This window comes from Protomyctophum bolini (assembly GCF_963924005.1).
Source record: "Protomyctophum bolini genome assembly, chromosome: 12".
Lineage (NCBI taxonomy): Eukaryota > Metazoa > Chordata > Actinopteri > Myctophiformes > Myctophidae > Protomyctophum > Protomyctophum bolini.
Genome location: NC_137873.1, coordinates 27408892 through 27429470, shown reverse-complemented (window position 1 = coordinate 27429470; position 20579 = coordinate 27408892). Strand labels below are relative to the sequence as shown.

Here is a 20579-nt window from a genome sequence, read left to right as displayed (position 1 = left end):
CAGTTCATCAGCGTCACATTGCCACAGTGCCAGCTATGATAAGCCTTCAAACGACTTATACACTGCAGCACAGTATCTCTCTCTCTCTCTCTCTCTCTCTCTCTCTGTGCCATCATAAGGCCTCAGGTGAGTCTTCCTCTCTATAATCCAATCCTTCTGGTTCAAAATATTCTCTCAGATTCTCTTCTCTCGAATCCATGCTGCCCTCTACTGCATCTCTCTCTCTCTCTCTCTCTCTCTCTCTCTCTCTCTCTCTCTCTCTCTCTCTCTCTCTCTCTCTCTAGTCCTATTACTGCAGGGTAGGGAAACCCCCTCGGCCAAGGCTGCCCATCCTTCACATGCAGCACAGCGGCATGCACGCACGCACGCACGCACGCACGCACACACTCGCACACACTCGCACACACACACACACACACACACACACACACACACACACACACACACACACACACACACACACACACTCACGTATGCACACACACACACACACGCTCAAGTATACGCACGCGCTCACGAAGAGAGGTGGGAAGGCCTTCAGTGCCGCTGAAAATACCCCCCCCCCCACCCCCATTACAGCCATTTTATTCCAGTGCCTCAGAGTATCATGACAGCAAGAACACACACTGTCTCCCTGGGGGTCATGTAGTCAGAGACATATTTATTTATGGAGTGCAGACAGCCGAGAGGAGAGGAGAGTGTTTCCAAAACACTGGGTCAGGAAGCATTTTTGGATAAAAAACGCATTTTTATGGATAACGACAAAAAAATAAAAAGAAACATGCAGGAAGAAGAGTGATATACAGTACAATGATGCAGGTAGCCTAAATGTTTTAAGAACTGAAGAACATTTAATGGTTATACATTAATGATGCAAGTCTCAAGAGCAAAACTCAGATAAAAATACAAATAAATACAAATAAACAAGTAGGCCTTTGGTAAATCTAAATAAACAAATCCCTCTACTCCCTTCTACTGTATACCCCAACCCGTATATCACTTCAATCAGACAGCATTAGGGGCTTTAAGCAGATAGATAATGAAAGTCCCGAAAAGGTTGTTATTGTCAGACTTGACAAAATAAACGAGATTGTATTTGTATGTACCAATTGTATGAACTGGTCTGACATGGACCAATTTCATTTCCATACCTGCTGGAAAGGCCTGGAAGGTTTGTCAGACTTTGCCATCCTGAAATAGGAGTGCAAAACATACAGTGCATATACAGACAGTCATATATAAATCAGACATTAGAATTCGGACAGTGCAGACAGGGAGTGGCAGACCGGGGTGGTGGTCCCACTTTTCTGTGTGCCAATTACAGAGGCATCACATTACTCAGCCCTCCTGGGAACGTTTATACGCCAAGGTACTGGAAGGAGGGTCCAGACGATATACTCGAACCTCAGATTCAACAGTGAGAACAGTGCTCTCACGTCACATGGAATGCAATGAAATTCGGTGCTGTGTGGGGAAAAAATAATAATTTTGCACACGTGCATGGGACACCTAACCCTACTGACTACTATTTAAATGCATTTCACAGATCAGTGTGGCGCTCAGTGGAGTGCAAATCTCCACCAGGAGGCATGGACCCACATCTCCATCGCTGTGTCTGCACCTATTCCATTGTGTTGTTCGTGGACAGCAGCTATCAAACCATGCCTCGGTAAGTACGTTTTAACCTTTAACTTCCGGTAATGACTAATGATGAATGTATATTCATGCAACAATCTATATTCTCCTACTCTTTTCCACTCCAATTCTCTCCAACTCCTCACGTCCTCTTCTTGTTATTCACACTCTTCCTATCTACCATATCGTTGTTGATTTAACTATGTAAAAACTGCACCAAATGGGCACCCATCCAACAATCTTTAAGTTAATTTTAGCTACATATAGTAGCTATAACTGGTGTTGGCTACTGTGAATTCCTCTAGGCTAGAGTCATTCAGACGTTTAGAGATCTTACCCCATCTCAAGTGAGCAGGGAGATTAGCAAACAAGTTTGGGTCTGAGAGAGAGAGACAGACGGAGAGGTCAGAGAAAACCCTCAGATGATCTTCCCAATGCTGAGGGAAACAATAATGGGACAGACGGCAGGTTTCTTTCTTTCCAGTTTTTTGGCGCTCCCCATTAATTTTCATTAAAGCGGGCAGCATTCCAGCACAAAGGACAATGTGATTGGCAGCATTGAGGAGAACATCAAAACGTTGAGTTTGGCGCAACTTTATGCAAATGAGAAGCAGAATCGGCCACGATGTAGGAAACGTTTTGTCATTTTGCCAATGACAGAATCAGACATGATGGAAAGTTTTAAGCTAGTTTAGTTTACGTGTGTCTTCTGCATCGTAGCGTCTAGTTCACATCCAAACCTTTGAAGTCAGTGAGCTTCTGGTTGGTTGGTACTTTTTCTTGCCGCAAACTTTTCCTAAACTTGTGTGCGCCATTTTCTGCTGGCTCCACCTCCTGTCACAGTAAATTGCTCCTTGGAATCATGCATGGAATCACACAGGCTTTCTCACAAAGTGGAATTCTGGTGATGGTGTGAAGTGGGTGTTGGTGTGCTCTCAGGGAGAGAGAGAGAAACTGCAAAGGGTGGGGTGGGGGGTGAAAAGGGTGAGTGTTAGAGAGAAAAGGACGAGAGAGCGGAAAGAAAGTCTGGCATTGATGAAAGGGACAGAGCACCGAAACAGTGAGAGGAGAGAACAAGTGATATAAATTAGACGGAGCAGGGAGGGGATTAGAACGAGGGAACACAGTGGGACAGAGAGAGAGAGGAGTTAGCGGAAAGGGGTGGGAGCTGAGAGAGAGAGAGAGAGAGAGAGAGAGAGAGAGAGAGCTCCCAAGAGGGATCAGTTCCAGCCTCACACAGAGAAGCCACTCTCTGGAGAGAGGGATTGACGCAAGGGAGACAGAAAGACGAACACAGCCTGTGGGCTCTGGTTGCATCCTGCCAGTGTTGCTTTGCCCAACGGCACGTTGTGCTTCAACACAGACAGACATAATTGTCGGTGTATAGGCGAAGCAGAAGAAGGGGCAAAAAGATGATGATGAATAGGATCTAGAGAAGAGGGATGGTAAAGCTGATGGAGCGGGCAGAAGAAGAGACAACAGAGAGACGCTGAGTCAAGGGGAGAAGCTGACAAAAAGTGCACCTAAGACTTGCTTCATCACCTGACACATCAGAGGAAAGCCCACAAACTCAGAACGAAAAGGAGAGAGAGAGAGAAAAGAAGACAAGTGAGGAGACAGAACAAGCTGACAGGTACGAGAAGTCTTCTCGTTGCACCAGAGAAACAGAGAGAGACACTGTCTACAGCAGCAACTCTCTTTGGAAAGGAGGGCAGGGACAGAGGAGAGAGGGGGCAATAAAACGGAGACCGCAGAAAAGCCAAAGAGAAAAGAAAGTAAGAGACTGTAGGGAGAAAAAAACCCAGGAAGGAACTTTGAAACAACCCTGGAGTTTCTGAGCGGCGCACTGCTCAGCCCAGCGGGGAAGATGTCCAAGTCGTCGTCCTCCCGCCTGGGCCGACCTAGCAGCTCCAAGAACGCCAGCCTACGGAAGGAGCTGCAGGGAAACCGCTCCTGCATGCTGAGAGTCGGGGAGCGGCTGATGAGGGCCGGCAGCGAGGGCAACCTGGTCCAGAGCACCAGGCCGGCCCAGAACCACAGCCAGGGCTCGACGGGCACAGCGCCGGTAGACGGGCAGAGACAAGCACTGCCTCTGGAGGAGAGACCCAGTGACGCTTTGGGGACTCCGTCCTCTAAAGGTAAAAGGGGGGGCTTGAGTGTCATTCATTTTTACATGTATAGTATTCATGTACAAAAATAACTTTGTCATGGTGTGTGTGGAGAAAACAACTTTCACTTTTTAAATGCCTTTATTTGGAATCAATGACATTGTTTATTTATTTACTATCTTCATATTTTAAAGGGGTAGGGTTTGAATGAGAACCAAAACAATAAGAATGAAGAAAAATCTTTTAAATCTTGGTCATCACAACATTTCTGTAGGGATTGGGGAGATGATTGACTCTCTAATTTCCTGTGTCTGTCTAGACATTTAATTACACCATTGTTTGTATACAATAATTAGGTCAGCTAAATTCAATAGACTATTTTTATGCTGTGCATTACATTCTGTCATTTCCATTCACTCTCTGTGTAATATATTTGGTCAGTGTTGCACAAGTTGCTTGTAAGAGGAAACACCTGAATGTCATTTTCTATCTCAGAACATTTCAGATCTGTGTCCTATTTCTGTCCTTTCCCCGGTTGTGTCTCTACTGTGTGCTGTGTTGTGGTTTATGGCCCAGGCTGTGTGACATGGATTAGGAAGAAACAATAGTCTGCAACACTGGTAAAGAAACTGAGCTCCACTGGTTTATTATCATTTCAACGTTTTCATCACTTGGATCTTCTTCACGAATAATATAACAGGAAATGGGTGTACCATTGAAGGATAGGTAGCCTGCAGGCTGCAGCTGTGATTGGCTAGAGAAAGATGTGCAGTGACTAGAGCCACCTTGAGCTATTTTTCCAATATCAAATGAATATCAAATAATAAGATATACAGTACAACATGTACACAGTGAATAAACACAAAAATCTAAAAAGAACAAATCCATTTAGGATCCTTTAGGATTTAACGATTCTGGTTCCTTAATGATTCCCTTTCAACTGTCCGATCCCTTAACGGGTCCCGTTCCCATTACTAGGTGTTTCCAAACACTAACAGGTCTGTAACTCTGAGAGTGCACAGATGGAACCAAATGGACTCCTCTCAAGAGTTATGGTTGTCCTAAAAGTTTGAGAACCAGCGGTATTGCAATTGAACTGACGGTTCCGGATCCCAACCCTACAGTATGTGTGGCATACTGTTTTGTCAGCGTGTGAGTTGGTAGATAGTTCTCTCTCTCTCTCTCTCTCTCTCTCTCTCTCTCTTCTACATCTCTTGCTCATCCTTGTTCCTCTTCCTCTCTCCTCCTTTTGGTTCCTAAGTCATTCCCTCTCTCATTTGCACCCTCTATATCTCTGTGAATCATTCAGACCCAGCTACCCCCCATTCTCTCTCTCTTTCTTCCACTCTGTCTCTGCCTATCTACCTGCCTCTATGTGTGTCTCTGTCTCTCTCTGTGTGTCTCTCTACCTGCCTCTCTATCTGTCTCTGTGTGTCTCTGTCTCTCCGTCTGTCTCTCTACCTGCCTCTCTGTCCTCTGTGTGTCTCTGTCTCTCCGTCTGTCTCTCTACCTGCCTCTCTATCTGTCTCTGTGTGTCTCTGTCTCTCTGTCTCTCTCTCTACCTGCCTCTCTGTCCTCTGTGTGTCTCTGTCTCTGTGTGTCTCTCTCTCTCCTGCTCTGTATCTTCAGTATGATTCACAATGTTCGAAGTAATGTGCTGTTTTAAAATGAAACAGAACATGGCAGATCTGGCCCACGCTGTCCCAGACTATATTGTTATTCTCCTATTCCCAATGGTACAGTCAATGCATTTCACTTTATTCTTACAAGCATGTGCTTCCGTGAGTTAAAAGGCCCCTAAAGCTATGTTTGTTAGTGCATAACAAATATGAAATGATAATTCTCATAATCTGATGCACATCATACTGTAGACTCGCCATGACAAACATACACAAACACATGAGCGCACGCATCATCCGTGTTCATTTATCCATTTATAACTCAGAGTGTACAAATGTACAAAATTGTACCCAATTTGACTGTGGCTACTGCAGTTTAAAATGGCCAGTTGTGGCTGATAAACATGTGACTTTGGGGAGGAATACTGTCATCCTCACAAGGAAAGCTGCTTAAGAACACACACAGAAGCATAAAGACCCAATTAGGCCATGGATACTGTGGGTGTTCAGAAAAACAGCAACCACGAAATGTTTGTCCTCACATTACCTTCTCTTTGTTCATTTACACTATGGAAACCCACACAACAACACAAATCACGAGGAAAGAGTTTCTTTCCTCGTAATTCAGACTTTGGACAGAGATTAGTTTTTTTCTCACAATTGCATCCCATAAAAAATGTTGTATAAAGACATTTAAGATACAGTTTTTGTGGCTTTTTCTGCCTCTATTGATAGTACAGTATATGCAGACAGGAAAAGAGAGAGAGACAAGGAGTGACACGCAGCGAAGGTCGTCGGGATCTGTCCCGGGACTGTTCCGGGGCCAAAACTAATAATTCTGAGATGTAAATTGCGATAGTGAGAACACATACAGTATGCACACATTCACACATACACTCACACGCACACACAAAACTCAACAATTTCAGTGGCAGAAATACAGAACATCATACCTCAGCCTCACACACATCATCTTCTTCTTCTAAAAGTCACCTATGAGTGAGCATCATCAGTACAGGATGTATAACAGTTGTGCCAGCTGCCAGGATACATACTCAACTGTATGTGCTGAGGTGTTCCGTAAATTAAACACCTTTCATCCTGACACCAAAACTAAACAGGAAAGAGAGAAGTTACAGGTCCCTGGGGACGGGGGAGAAATTACTTTTCCGCACATTTAGCCGGGGCTCCACTGAGTGCGTTGCGCTTGGACGACGTAAAAAACAGAACCGGGGGTAATGGGTGAGCTTCGGCGTAACGCCAAAGCTCCACTGCAGCCATCGGGCGTCCGTCAGCGTCACGCCATTGTCAATGCAGGGAATGTTCCCTTTTTAATCAAGGAAGGGTGCTCTACTGCCGACTGTTGCGTTTGGACGGAGTTGCCCATTCGCCCCGGTTCATTTTTTGACGCCGTCCAAACGCACTCAGTGGAGCCCCGGCCTTATAGCCAGCAGATGGCTGCTCAGACGGCCTCAGCAGCTGAGCACACAGGAGGAGCTGTTATAGGGGTTAAGTGCCTTGCTCAGTGACACTTTGACACGCAGGCGAACTGGTCTGGCCAAGGGTCAAACCGCTGACCTTCTGATATACCCATCAGACGGGCTGCCCCATTTGGACCCACGTACCCGCCCGGTCAGTCCATGGATGTGCGTGCAGGTTTTTCTGTCCTGTCATACATTCCTGAGCCGCGAGTCTGCGCCCAGCTGTATTGTCCCCTCTAGTCCCTCGGAGCGGGGAGCGGGGATTATACGCCGGGGCGGGGCCCTTTGACTGACCCCGCTGCTGATTAGATACATTCCCTCTCCTATCATCACATTCCCGACAACGAACGCACCACATAGAGCAGTTAATCTGCCTCCAACGAGCTGTCCACTTCAAAAGCCCTCTGCACTGTAACGGAAGAGAGACACACACAGAGACAGAGACAAACGTCCATGCAGTATGAGGGACAGAGACAAAAGGAGAAAGGGCGGGGCAATGACAAGAGAGTCGCATGTTGCTGTACAATCCTACAGTGTTGTTTTAACCCATTGATACCGGGGAAAGCATCTTTTGTGTCATTTTAGGTATCTTTGGCTATTCAAAAATAGCAGATCTACAAGCTTGTAGAAACATTATATAGCCAATCACTGATATAGAAATGTGTTCTGCCTACCATTATTACACTTTCTGAGTCAAAAATTGATAAATTAACACAAAATGAAAAGCTACGACCACCTTTGATCGTCCACAAATGAGCGTTTTGAATCGGCGTTCTGAAAAGGAAACATTAAATATAGTTCATTATATGTTACTCCAAAATCATCAGATACTCAAATCGGTAGCTACAGTACTTGAATTTAAAATGTACAGATGTGAGTTAGAGAAGTAAAACAATGTAGTGATTCAAATAAACTACAATGGCAGGTAAACCTATAGCATCTTTCTAAACAACACTGTCTAAATTACATTAGCATACATTTTGTCTTTTTGTGCTCATGGAATAACACATTTCATTAACTTAACATAATGTGAGCAAGTGAACAACATATGTATTGAAACATAAATTGGACTACCACTTGTCTACAAGCCATATAAGTGTTTGCTATAGCATGCAAGGCATAGATATATGCACACTGCACGGTCACATTGGGGAGCCGACAACCAGTACAACCACAGGCATGTACTGTTAGTGATGTGTGGCAGCTGTACCGTAGGTGGCCTTTATTAGTGCCTTGCTAAAGGGCTTTTTGACGGTTGCTGAGGGACAGGAGTGCATGTTATGGTCTATATTCACCCAGGTTGTTCCCGGGGGGTAGTATGTGCTAGGAGTCTGGAGACTGATGACAGCAAACTTCTGGTGACAGGTTCCATCTAGCCTTCAGGCTAACGTCGTCCCACTTATGAGCAATAAAGACATGACCATATACGTTATATCCACATGTCTGTGTAAAGGCTTAGGGCAGGGATTTAATTAGTGTCTTCAGACTAGTGTTGATCTACAGCTAATGGCTATTTTGAGTATTTTCACAATTTTTGTCTCTTTCTTAATGTTTGATCAGTTTTTATAGAATTAGACTAGAATGTTTCTTTTTAGGTATGAAAAAGGTCTTAAAAGTCATTACATTGTCACTTAATTCACTGTCATCTGGAGACTGAAGTGAATTTAAGTAAAACAATATTAAAACTAAAATCACTGGGATGTGTTACACACGAATAACATGATGAATCATACTGATACTAGCACCCTCTCCTCCTCGAATCATTGAATCATCGAATCATTTCATCCTGAAACAGTCTTCCCTCTGGTGAGGAGCTGATTTATATTAGTCCAATTAAGTGAGCTTCACTGTAGTGGAAGTGACTCCATGCACCACATGCAGAAATATGCTGTATCTAGTGTGGACATGCTTCAACTGGCAGCGGGTTACTTGGAAAACATGATTGATTATGCATTACTGAGTGTGTAATAACTGAGGGACCTAATCTACAGTGTACAGAATGTGTTTCAAGCACGTTTCAGTGACCAGGCTGTAATGGTAACCGGAAGGCTCACCCCAAAACACACTTGACTCGCCCCCATTCTCTTCTACCGAGCACACGCTATATAGGGCGGTTCTTGTATTCTTGCATTTGTTTTACTGATAAGTTTAGGGTTAGGCATAGTTTTACCGAGGTAACGTTTAGGAATACCAGGTACCGTTCCAAGATCGACGGAAGTGCGCCCGGGGCAACTGTGTTTTGGGGCAAGCTGTATTTGCTGTAATTGCTTAAGTAGCATTGTCACCCACAATAACAGTTAAGCTGACGCTAGCATCGAAAGCTATAGGCTTCCACAAAAACAACTTTCAAACCGATTAAGGTTGGACCCACTTAGCTCCATGAACCTTTATATATACTCATTTAGGGGTAATCTGGGTCTCTGTGGAGAGGAGGATTCTAGTTGATTGACTTCTTGGCATATGGAAGCCTGAAGGCAGAACAACACTGGATATAATGTGGATTTCTCAGAACTTCCACCACATGAGACATTAAAGCCCGGGGGATTGGAACTGAAAAGTTCCCCTAAAGATTTTGGGTATTTCATCACAGTACTGCAGGCAATGTCATCCCCCTGTGTGTGTGTGTGTGCGCGCACACACACACACACACACACACACACACACACACACACACACACACACACACACACACACACACACACACACACACACACACACAGAAGCAGAGAAGCAGAATGACATTTCCCATGGCTGTCTTGGCTTTGTCCGGCAGCTGTCAGGCTATATGCATCTCTATCATTTCGCCCGCGTGCACACACACAAACACACGTGCGTGCAGAATATGGCAGGCTGTAACTCAATTTGCACAATGACCACCAGCAGTATACTGTAGCACTACTGGGATTCTTAAATCCATAACACTTCCTTTTCTACTTACTTCTTTTCACCACCTGTCTCCTTCTCTCTTGTCATCCACCCGGCACTGTGACTGTGACTGTTGTCAAATATATCTCCTATAGGCTGTCATGAAGCATAAGTTGATTAGTATGGTCACATCTAGGCAGGGTCGGCCTTAAGTATCGGGAGGCCCCGTTCATGACGTCATCATTTTAATAATTATAAAAAAAGTCAGTGTGTATTATCGGACTTCAAAGCATGAACAGCATACACAGCCAAGTAGAAAATACACAAAAGATACTTTAAGGTATAACTGGAAGGCAGCATATATAGGCTATGAACCGCCCAATAGAATGTGGATAGCAGCATGTTGGCCCGTCTGGTCCGCCCTCAGCCCTCTTCTTCCGGTGAGGCGCTTTAGGGTCTCATTCCACTAATCCCCAACGTACACACGTTCTGAATGCCGACAGATGCAGCAGTGCAGCTTTGAATCGGTTCTTGAGAGTTTACTCAGGCCCAATCACAATCACTGCTTTGTCCAACCGGGGGCGATGGATTGTACCCCTTGTTTGGATGGCTCTAGAACGTTTCTAGTGAGATGGTGTCAGAGGAGGAGGGTCTCACAGACCAATGTCTTATTCACTACACCAGTGGTTCCAACTCTTTTGGCTCAGCTATAGGGCACCCCTGTAAAAACCTTTTCATCCACGGCACCCCTGAATTACAATGTTACTTTGTAGTCGTAATAGGATTACGGTACGTAAATACGTGAATCTGACATGGCGAACATTCACCAAAAACAGCCGATCTACAAGCTGACAATGTATCATGTTGTGCCGCGTTGTATAGATCTTGTAGATCCTGTAACGCTTGTAGATCGGCTGTTTTTCCCAAAGAGATTGGTGTGTGTAGATTGAAAAAGAACGCACCAATTACAGTGCAGTGCAACTCAGGTCTGTTTCACTAAGTATAGAGGGTGATTAAACTGAAGTGATATTGATATATTCCAAATATTATCATAGTGTCATGTGGCACCGCTGGACTTTGAGAAACCTTAATTATACTACAGCCTACAGTACACCACTTTCTACTTCTGTCTTTGCCTCTCTCTGCGTTGCTTTATTTCAATGTCTCCTCTCGCCTCTCCTCTCCTCTTGCCTCAGCTTTTCTCTCCTTTGCGTGTGGCCAGTAGTGGGATCTGTCTTTCTCAGATTTGCACAGTTCATGATTCCTTCTGACTGCAGCGGTGCAATTTCATCTGAAACATATCCGTCCATACAGCCATCCTGTTCGTCTGATTCCCAATCCCCATTTCCTCTCTGCCATTTTCTTTCTTGAACTGTCTTTCTTTCAATTTCTTTCTTTCTTTTTATCTTTCTTCTCACAAATTGCAACTGTGTTCATTGTTGAGCGTGGTATGGGAGCTCTGTGTTGTGAGCAACTGCTTGGCTCAGGAGCCAATCATTCCCAGAGTATATTTTTGATGATGCGCCAGGCAGTTTATTTTCATCACTTTGTACATGTGAATCATATGACATCGTTAGCAGGCTATAATTTGGATCACGGGATTGCGGCTATTTAAGTTCTTTGAAAATAGGAATGGTGTCTACTCCAATCTTGTATATTGGATTGAACACACAAACAGGAAATGCTAATATATGGTGTACTCATTTTGACCAATAAACTAATATTTGTTGCCAGTTAAACTCTTATACCCTACATATAATGTAAACAAGTTTTTCTCTTTGTTCACAACGTGTCAGTTGTGAGCTTGTAGATCTGCTGTTTTCGGATTGTTTGAACTATAGAATAGGGACGCTACTGTAGTACTGTTATTATTTTAGTTGATAGCCGTACTGTAAAAACAATACATACAATACAATACAGTAAAACATTTTACTGTGAACTGTAGATCAGTGGTTAAACCTTTTCAGGCAGACAAACAGGAGAAGGGCGCACAGTGCACACCAGTATTGGTGAGGTGCTAAAGGCCTAAGCCAAGGCGATAAACATAGCAGACTCATAGCTACGATGCTTCTTTTTCTCAAACGTTTCCACACACGTGCGCACTCAGACAAATCCTCAGTGTAAATTGAACTCGGTGTACAAATGTGTACATGACTCCAGGAGTATACAAATAGAACTACATTTTACTGTGAACTACATACTCACACGCACATACTGTAGCCAAATTCTCAGAGTTAAATTAACGCAGTAAGTATTTTTGTGTACGTGAAATATTTTGAGTGAAAGTGGAAACAGTCTATTGGTATAGAGGTAAATATGTAATCAATTAAAAATATTATCCAGACCTTGTGACTAGTAAATTATAACTGTGTTGGATCATTTGGAACACATTTATTGTTTTACCTTTCCTGAAAAGTAACGGTTTTGGACACTCAGTACAAGGTTTCCGCCCCCCAGCAACAAAACTAGTGTAGTCAGAGCCTCAGAGGTGTGGATAGCAGTCTGCTGACCTCTGCTGAGTGCAAGCAAACACACGTCACGCATGATGCACGCACGCACGCACACACACACACACACACACACACACACACACACACACACACACACACACACACACACACACACACACACACACATGACACACTGAACCAACCTGAGGCATTTGACCCAACACTTTATGAAATACGGGCAGACAGAACAGGTTCATGTTGCTAAAGAACTTGTACTATTCTCGCATCAATGTGTGCTTGGCCTTAAAAACAAAGTGTGCTTGACCTTAACAGCAAAGTCTGCTTGACCTTAAAAGCAAAACTAAATTAAATTGTACATTGCCTCGCGGCTTGCAAGGCAATGTACAAATTTCATTTTGTTTTGCTTTTAAGGTCAAAAGTGTAATTGCAATGCAAGTGGAGGAGTGCATATATAGTGTTATAAAACACTGTTGGCCTGCAGGTGTATTAGGTCAAGGTCATTAAAACACTGTTGGCCTGCAGGTGTATTAGGTCAAGGTCATTCATGCTTTTGCTAGTTCAGCGTTTGATGGTTCTATCATAATTGACAGGCCTCCATGCAAACGATAGATTCATCTGTGTGTGTAGGACAGTGGTGTAAAGTACATTTACTCAAGTACTGTACTTAAGTACAATTTTGAGGTAATGCATGCCTGCATTGTGAGCTTGTAGATCGGCTATTTTCAATATGTTGTATACTGTTTGAAACGATTTGATTTTGTATATACACAAAGAAACGTTAGAAAACTTGGAAAATCAGTCTACATAACGAGTAGGTACTTTTACTATTGGCAATACATTTTGAGACCAATACTTTTACTCAATTACGTTTTTAATAACTCCTTTAAACCACAACAGCACAAAAGTCTCTGAAAGGTTACGTGTCTTATTTGGTGGTTCTGTCCCATAAAACGTATAAGGCCATGAGCCTTATATGTTTTATAGCCAGGACATTTCTGCGAGTGGTAACTGGTGGTACGGTAAGTCTCTTGACTTATGTTTTTAACCACTCCACAAAGGAAGACAAGTTCCCACATTTGTAAAATAGTTGATCTGCATGTTTCACATTCATGCATGTGATGAATTAAACTTCATAAAACAGCCTTGATCCTTTCCTATGAAGCACCTAAGTTATTTCTAATTGTATTAATTTATACCCCATACTGTGCTCTCATGTTTGGCTTTGCTCTAATATGTTCACTGAAAAGCTTCATTGCTTAGGTCTGCTAGTGGTAGCACTCTAATGATGGTAATCATCCATCCGACAAACACTTTAGTCCCAAACAAGATCTCTTGAAAGCATTTGCCTGGATTTCCATAGAATTTGCTGATCACCTTCAAGCTCTACAGACCAATTTTTTAGCTCAAGACACAAAAGCGAACCTAAACTAGTGGGCGAATCTATCGTTCGCATGGAGGCCTGTCAATTATGATGTTCTCAAAATGATAGAACAACTTGCCACTTCACGGCAAGTTGTGAGCTCGTATATCTGCTATTTTCACCACTTCTTCTTATTTATTTATTTATTAGTATCCGTGTCACCCTCCCTAAGACCAAAAGTTCACTTGCAAACAAGACATCTCCAGTGGGAAGATCATCATGAAACCTGATAAGAGGTTCATGTTCCCTGGCCAATGACCCCAAACTATTTGAGTGACCCGGCCATAACCTTTCCTCTGGTGCCACCGTCTGGCCAAAATGTCAACTTTGCATGCAAGTTATATAAAAATCTAAATGGCAGTACATAAGGCTAAGGGGCACAGTGCTACATTCTGTTGCTTCACAACATGTAAATAAACATCACAAAAGCCATGCTATACTCAGTGGTGACCTTATATATGTTTCAATCGTTTCAATTGAAACAGACCTCGAGCCTCCAGGGGCCTGTAGTAGTAATATTGCATTGCATCACAGCCTTCCAATCAGAGTTGTCAATTATTCAGCCTCATCCTGTATGTCCACTTACCACTAGTTGGCAGCAGCTAATAATCACTGCAGGTACTTGTCACGTTGACCTGTCTTGTTTGTTTGTAATTGTTTCCACTTCCCGGTGCGTGCACCAGCAGCGCTGAGAGTTGCGATTGCATCATTGTATTATAGCCTATGCTGCATCCCAGTTATACTTTACAGTAATTTCAAGACAAGGTAAAATAATGAATCAAGCCGCTTTTGTGTATTTTTCTACTTGGCTGTGCTGTATGCTGTGTATGATTAGGAGACATGAGGACACAAGGATCAAGGCAGCTAGTGTCTGACAGTATAGTGATTTTTTACTGAAAACTGACTGACTCAATTGTTGCGTGTGTACCTGGTACACACACACACTACACTGCCCATCTGCCTGACTGATCCACTGACTACCCCCATGGCACACCAAATCTAGGGCTGGCTGGCTGGCTGACTGACTGACTGACTGACTGACTGACTGACTGACTGACTGACTGACTGACTGACTGGCTGACTGACTGGCTGGCTGGCTGGCTTGCAGCTGACTATAACTGAATGATTTTCAGGCTGATTGGCTAATGGGCTGTGAAGCTGTGAAGCAAAGCGCGTAGCCTAGCAGAGAGGAGAGCTGAGATACACCTCCAGGGTACTTCTGAACTAAATCAATCAGGTCTGCTTTGTCAACGAGAGAGAGGGGGAGGGGGAGGGAGAGAGAGAGAGAGAGAGAGAGAGAGAGAGAGAGAGAGAGAGAGGGAGAGGGAAGGAAATTAAGAGTGTGACGGAAAGGGAGGAGGAAATAATGAGAGTGAAAGAGGATGACAGAGTGAGAAATGGAGACAGATAAGGAGTGAGAGAAGTGTAGTGGAGAGAGTGAGCTATGGCAAAAACAGAGAGACACGATTAAATAGAGATGAGAGACAGTATCAGAGTATTAAGTAAAGACAAATACAGACTCCTTGTCCTCTCTCAACTCTGAACTACAAAATTCTCTCCCTTTTACCTGTGTCTCTCATTCTCTCTAAACCCGCATCGATGTCTGCAGTGACAATTATGTGGTGTCACCTCTGCCCAGGGCGACCTTCCTTCACCAAACATCAAATCAACTTTGTCTCCATTCTGGGAGGGTGACACATGTCTTTTCTCATTGTTCTTTAGCGCCGTGGGAAAACACGATGACAGAATACCACATTTAACCAATCGCACCATTAAAAAGAATATATATTTAGGTGGTAAATTGCAGAATTAGATGGCGTCATCGTCATTCAAAGGCGACTAGATAGAACAATGACACGCCAGGAGGTGCATAACTGTACATCAGTTCATTGATTGAGTTTGGGGGTTATTGTTCGACTGACCACTGACAAACCTGCCCACTGTTTGACCTTTTGTCTGAGCGATATTGAATATGACAAGTTGACAACATGTGACCCATCTTGACTCACGGAGGGGCTGCCATCGAGCAGCCTCCAGATTTTCACCAGAGGAGAAAAAACAGCATTTTAATTTTTTAGGCGAGATCAGATTCTAAAAATGTCTTCTTCATCCTGACTGTTTTCTAAAAAAGCTATGTTTCTATGTCAGTCGTAATAGCAGACCTACAAGCTTGTAGATCTGCTATTTTTCAATAGCTAAAGCATAACATAATGCTAACACCAGGGGTTCCCGCCCAAAATGGGTTTTAATAGCACAGGCAGACTTTTCACATACTATAGAGCATGTCTGAAATAAAAGTCAGAGCTGAAATCGACATAGCTAGGTGTAATGTTAAAGACCACAGAAGTGAACCTTTCAGGCCTGTTTTCTCAAGTTTCAACTTGCTGTTTCTCTGCAAGACAAAAAACAAACTGGTGGGTCAAATTGAACAACCGATATGTCAATCTGAAGCTTCCCTGCTTTCATATGACGTGAAAAAATTTAAATGACAAAATCCAATGGCAGTCCCTCAGTCAAGCTGGGTCACATACAGTATAGTCGCAAGCATCCCACACGAAGGATTACATTATTTTAATAAAGATCGAGCTAAAAGAAAGGTCACCACTGCCCACTGGTATAACTAACATAAGCTTTGATGAGGACCTGAAAGGGTACGATAGCTACATGTCTGCTCTCTTACACCAGTGGTTCTCAACCTTTTCAGGCTGTGAACCCCCAAAAGATTAATATTTGAACTGAGGACCCCCCCACCCTGATAAGAACTTGGAAGTTGAGCCATTCAATTTAGTTTGACTCTAGGTTCCACACACAAATATTGTGAAAATAGCAGATAGAGCGTACTGTAGTTCACCTTGTATATCTTTATTATTTTAATTGAGAATTTGGCCAATGTTTGACCAGTTTTTATAGTATACCGGTAGTTTGTTGATTACCTTTGATATAGTGGTCTTTTGCTTTTCTTTCTTTCCTTTATTTGAGGTATTACGAAAGTAAAAGCCATTTTTCATGATTATTTTCCCCTTACTAGAAGGCTTTTATAGTACTTACCGGTATGTGGCATTGTAGAGAAGGCTTTACGAGCTTCTTTTTTTTTTTTTTTTTTTTGAGGAGCGCTAGCCCCTACTATATACAGGTTTAATTGTTTGTTTTTAGTTCAATGTTTGTTTTAAAAACGCCATTGACAATGAAGGTAAGATTTACGTCATCTTGTCCCTAACACAAACATAAATGCCATTAACAATAAAGATAATTTAATGTTTGTTTTGACACAGTTTGTTTTATATCACCATTACATCACCTAATCATAGCAACATGAGTTAGACTTTAATAATTAGCGCCCCTCACTTCATACGGGTGTGATTTTTTCAAATATATCCCACTATGTGTTTATGAGTGAGTGTGTGTGAGTCTCTACGTCCAGGTCAAATAATGGAAGTCAAAGGCTTGCCCAAATATGGAGATGACTGTCATAGACGTCATAGATTAAATTATGTCATAGAATCGCCACATGAAGCCATGCCATTATTAGACCCCCAGTCTTGTTGGAAATTGCAACTTATTTGCAGTTGCTGCAGATAGTGCATGAAATAACAGCTCTTTTATCTTTTTATTGTGATTCCTGAGCAGTAATCAATGATCACAACATGTTATTTGTTATGTAATGGTCCAATTCCCTCACGTGTCATTTACAGAGGGAAACAGGAGGGTGGGGGTGGGGGGGTGTAGGAAAAAGTGAGGGAAGGCCCACAATAGTATACTTCCTCAGAAGTACACACAGGAACACCCCCTCCAAACACGCATGCACGCACGCACGCACACACGCATGCATGCACGCACGCACGCACGCACGCACGCATGCACGCACGCACGCACGCACGCACGCACGCATGCACGCACAGTGACCATGTCTTTCCATGTTGTGACCTCCATCGCCACACACAGTGCAGTGAACAATGAGATGAGTGCTCTGTCAGTGCAGTGTTTCTGTGTGTTCAGTCGAGGGGCTGCATGGGAGCATTCTGAAGGGAGTAGCAGCTCATAGACGGAGGTGAGATAATGGGGCAAATCCTGCTTACACTGCAGCTCAGCTCACACCATTTATGCCAGACTAATCGTACAAAATCACAAAGTAGTGATTTTTTACTTTGTCATTTACTTACTTTGTAATTCGATGTATAGCCGCCAAACATGATGCTTTACAACGCAGGAGATTGAAGCAATGGCTTTCTCTCTTGCCTATACTGTATGCACTAGCTGTTGCTGTCAATCTAAAACCTTATTATTAAGGAGCTGCATCTGCATGTTTGTCTCTATTCAGATTTTCTGAATCAGATACAATGTATAAGTATTCTTTCTTTATATCGATACTGTATGTGGGATGTGATATAAGAATTAATTGTATGACATGCATGTTGTGTGGTTATTATTGAACTTGCCTGTAACTGATGACTGATCATGAAGCTGCTTAACAACTTACTGTAAGCTCTGTTTTATACTTTGGCATATAATAGTGTTGCAGTTGCACCAAAATAGGCCATCTACTCATTGCATTGCATCATGTTTTGAGTTTGTAGATCACCTATTTTTCGCTATTTTACAACATTTTTGAAAGTTTTCACCTGCATGCCACGCCAAAAATAGGTACACCACGTTGAAGGTTGATATAGGCCATTAACGGATCACAGAGTGAGTACCGGTAGGTGGAAATTGGGCCATCTTATAATTACTTACTTAATTACGCCTACTACCCCTTCTGGGGCATAGGACGTCAACAAGCGATCTCCAGGCATCTCTGTCTTGAGCTGTTCTCTCCAGCTGGTTCCAGGTCATCTTCATGGTCTTGGTGTCTGCCTCCAGGTCTCTGAGCCAGGTGTTTCTTCCGCTTGCCCTGTGGGTTCCATGTTAGAGCTTATCTAATGATGGTGCTTGCGGGCTTTCGTAAGGTGTGGCCTATCCGTCTCCATCGGCGTTTTCTTATCTCCTCTTCTGCGGGCAGCTGGCAGCTGCCATCTCATAATGAGCGGCGATTATACAACTGCCTTCTAAAATCAGCCATTTACACTTTTAAGATGTAAAAAAAAAAAAATCAGATATACTATAAGCTCACAGCACGTTACTTATGCTATTTTTGAACACAGCCAACACAAATATTTACTTTTTAATGGGTTAAATTAGCCCTCAGGAATTTACAATGTACAGTATAGTCATATCGGTGTCAACACTACGACCAGCTGTGAACCAAACAGCGCAGTAGACAGAATCACTGGCCAAGAATGTTTGGCTCTAAATGAGAAACAGATTGACACCTATTCTCTATCAGCTGAATTGAACACCTGGGCTGTCATTGTGACAGGGTGACACGATGCGACGCATACCCACAATGCCCCGGGCCAAATTAACTGGGACATATGAAAGAATTGTGCTGCTGGCCCCAGTCTATTGTGCTATTACTGGTCAATTACAATACCACTGGACAAAAGCACAGCAATGTGCTGCATTGATCCCTTGATCCTTATCATATAGTTGGGCAGGCTGTGGGGCCGGGCACGTACAGTACAGGATGCTATGTGGCACACTGTGCTGTGTACACTGTGTGTGTGTGTGTGTGTGTGTGTGTGTGTGTGTGTGTGTGTGTGTGTGTGTGTGTGTGTGTGTGTGTGTGTGTGTGTGTGTGTGTGTGTTTGCGCACGCGTAACATTTGCTAGGCAAAGCTGCTGTAAAAGCCTGAATGCTTTGCTCTGTGTTGAGGCATTGTAGTGCCATTGCTGCATGTGGTATCACTGCCATTCTCAACTGCTCACCACTGTATGTACTCCAAGTATGAGTTCAGACAGGTGGTTTTAATTCACGTACACTTTTTAAAGTGAACTTGAATTGGAAGCAATGTAATTTGGGCCTCGTGTCTTGTGGTGTTTGATTGTGTATTTCTTACATGGTGTCCTGCAGTTTTATCGACCGCAGTGAAGGAAAGTGTAAGGTGGTTCTAATGTGACCGGATGCAACAGAGCCAGGCTCAGCTGCTCTCTTGGGTGTCTGTGGATTGTAAACATTATGGCAATAAACACTATTATCAGATTTAGGATGCAAAAATACAATGGGCTTAGTTCAGGATTGTATATATAAGACGTTTTCAGCTAATTGTTCTCAAGTGTTCACACACAACTGAGTCAAAGTTTAATAATGACATAGTATCACTTGAATTTGTATTATTCTCACCTTACACTATATGTTGTTTTTAACATGGCCGTGGAAGGCTAGAGTATGTGTCACTGTGCAGTGTGCACCATAAACATACATACTATAATCTATGTAACCCGTAAAGTAAACATCCGATATCGTGAGTTTACACCCCAAAGGCATGTTTATTGTGATATTATGCCTTCACAAGCATACCAGTATGGAGGATGTGAGAAAACTGTAGAATTATTATAACTAAGTGCCTCCTGTTTGGGTTTGGATGGCAGTCATATAAGTTTCCTGAAAATGAAGTTGTTATGCAATCCTTGCACATATTAATACCTTATATGACTACAAGTTGAACCCAATTACGTTGGCATCTAGTCAGTCAACTTACGTAGATGTGTGAGCAGAAGCACATCTCAAAAGCTCAAAGTGTCTATTCAGAATGTTGCTCAGCCGGGAGGAGACATAAAAATATGATATTGTGTGTAATGTGTGGATTAGGCTTATACAGTATATTCTGCCAGCTCAGCTCCATGAGTCATTGAGGTGAACAGGTTCTGTGAGCGATTTACACCCTTATAGGATTGGTTTAATACCAGCTGTTGCAAATAAAATGCAGCTGTATTGAACAGAGGCAAAAAAGTGTCGTAAGTTCGTAACATAACATTAGCCAACCCACAACACATTGTCTGAGTAAATGAATCCAGTGTTATGTAGCAAATACACAGCCATTCGGTAGATAATTGGTTGTAAAAATAGCTTTGAATCCAGCACTTAGTTGAGTTATAATCTAATCA

The 20579-nt window shown here is 43.0% G+C and overlaps 1 protein-coding gene across 1 annotated transcript in view; it reads left to right on the top strand.

Annotated features, from left to right (window-relative positions):
• The first annotated feature begins 3664 nt into the window (after window positions 1-3664).
• The window catches only part of LOC308325605 (uncharacterized protein), an 80077-nt gene continuing 63162 nt past the window's right edge, over window positions 3665-20579 (top strand). The window contains exon 1 of the mRNA XM_080778145.1: window positions 3665-3773. The gene's annotated coding sequence lies outside the window, so the exon portion shown is untranslated. The remainder of the gene's footprint in view (window positions 3774-20579) is intronic.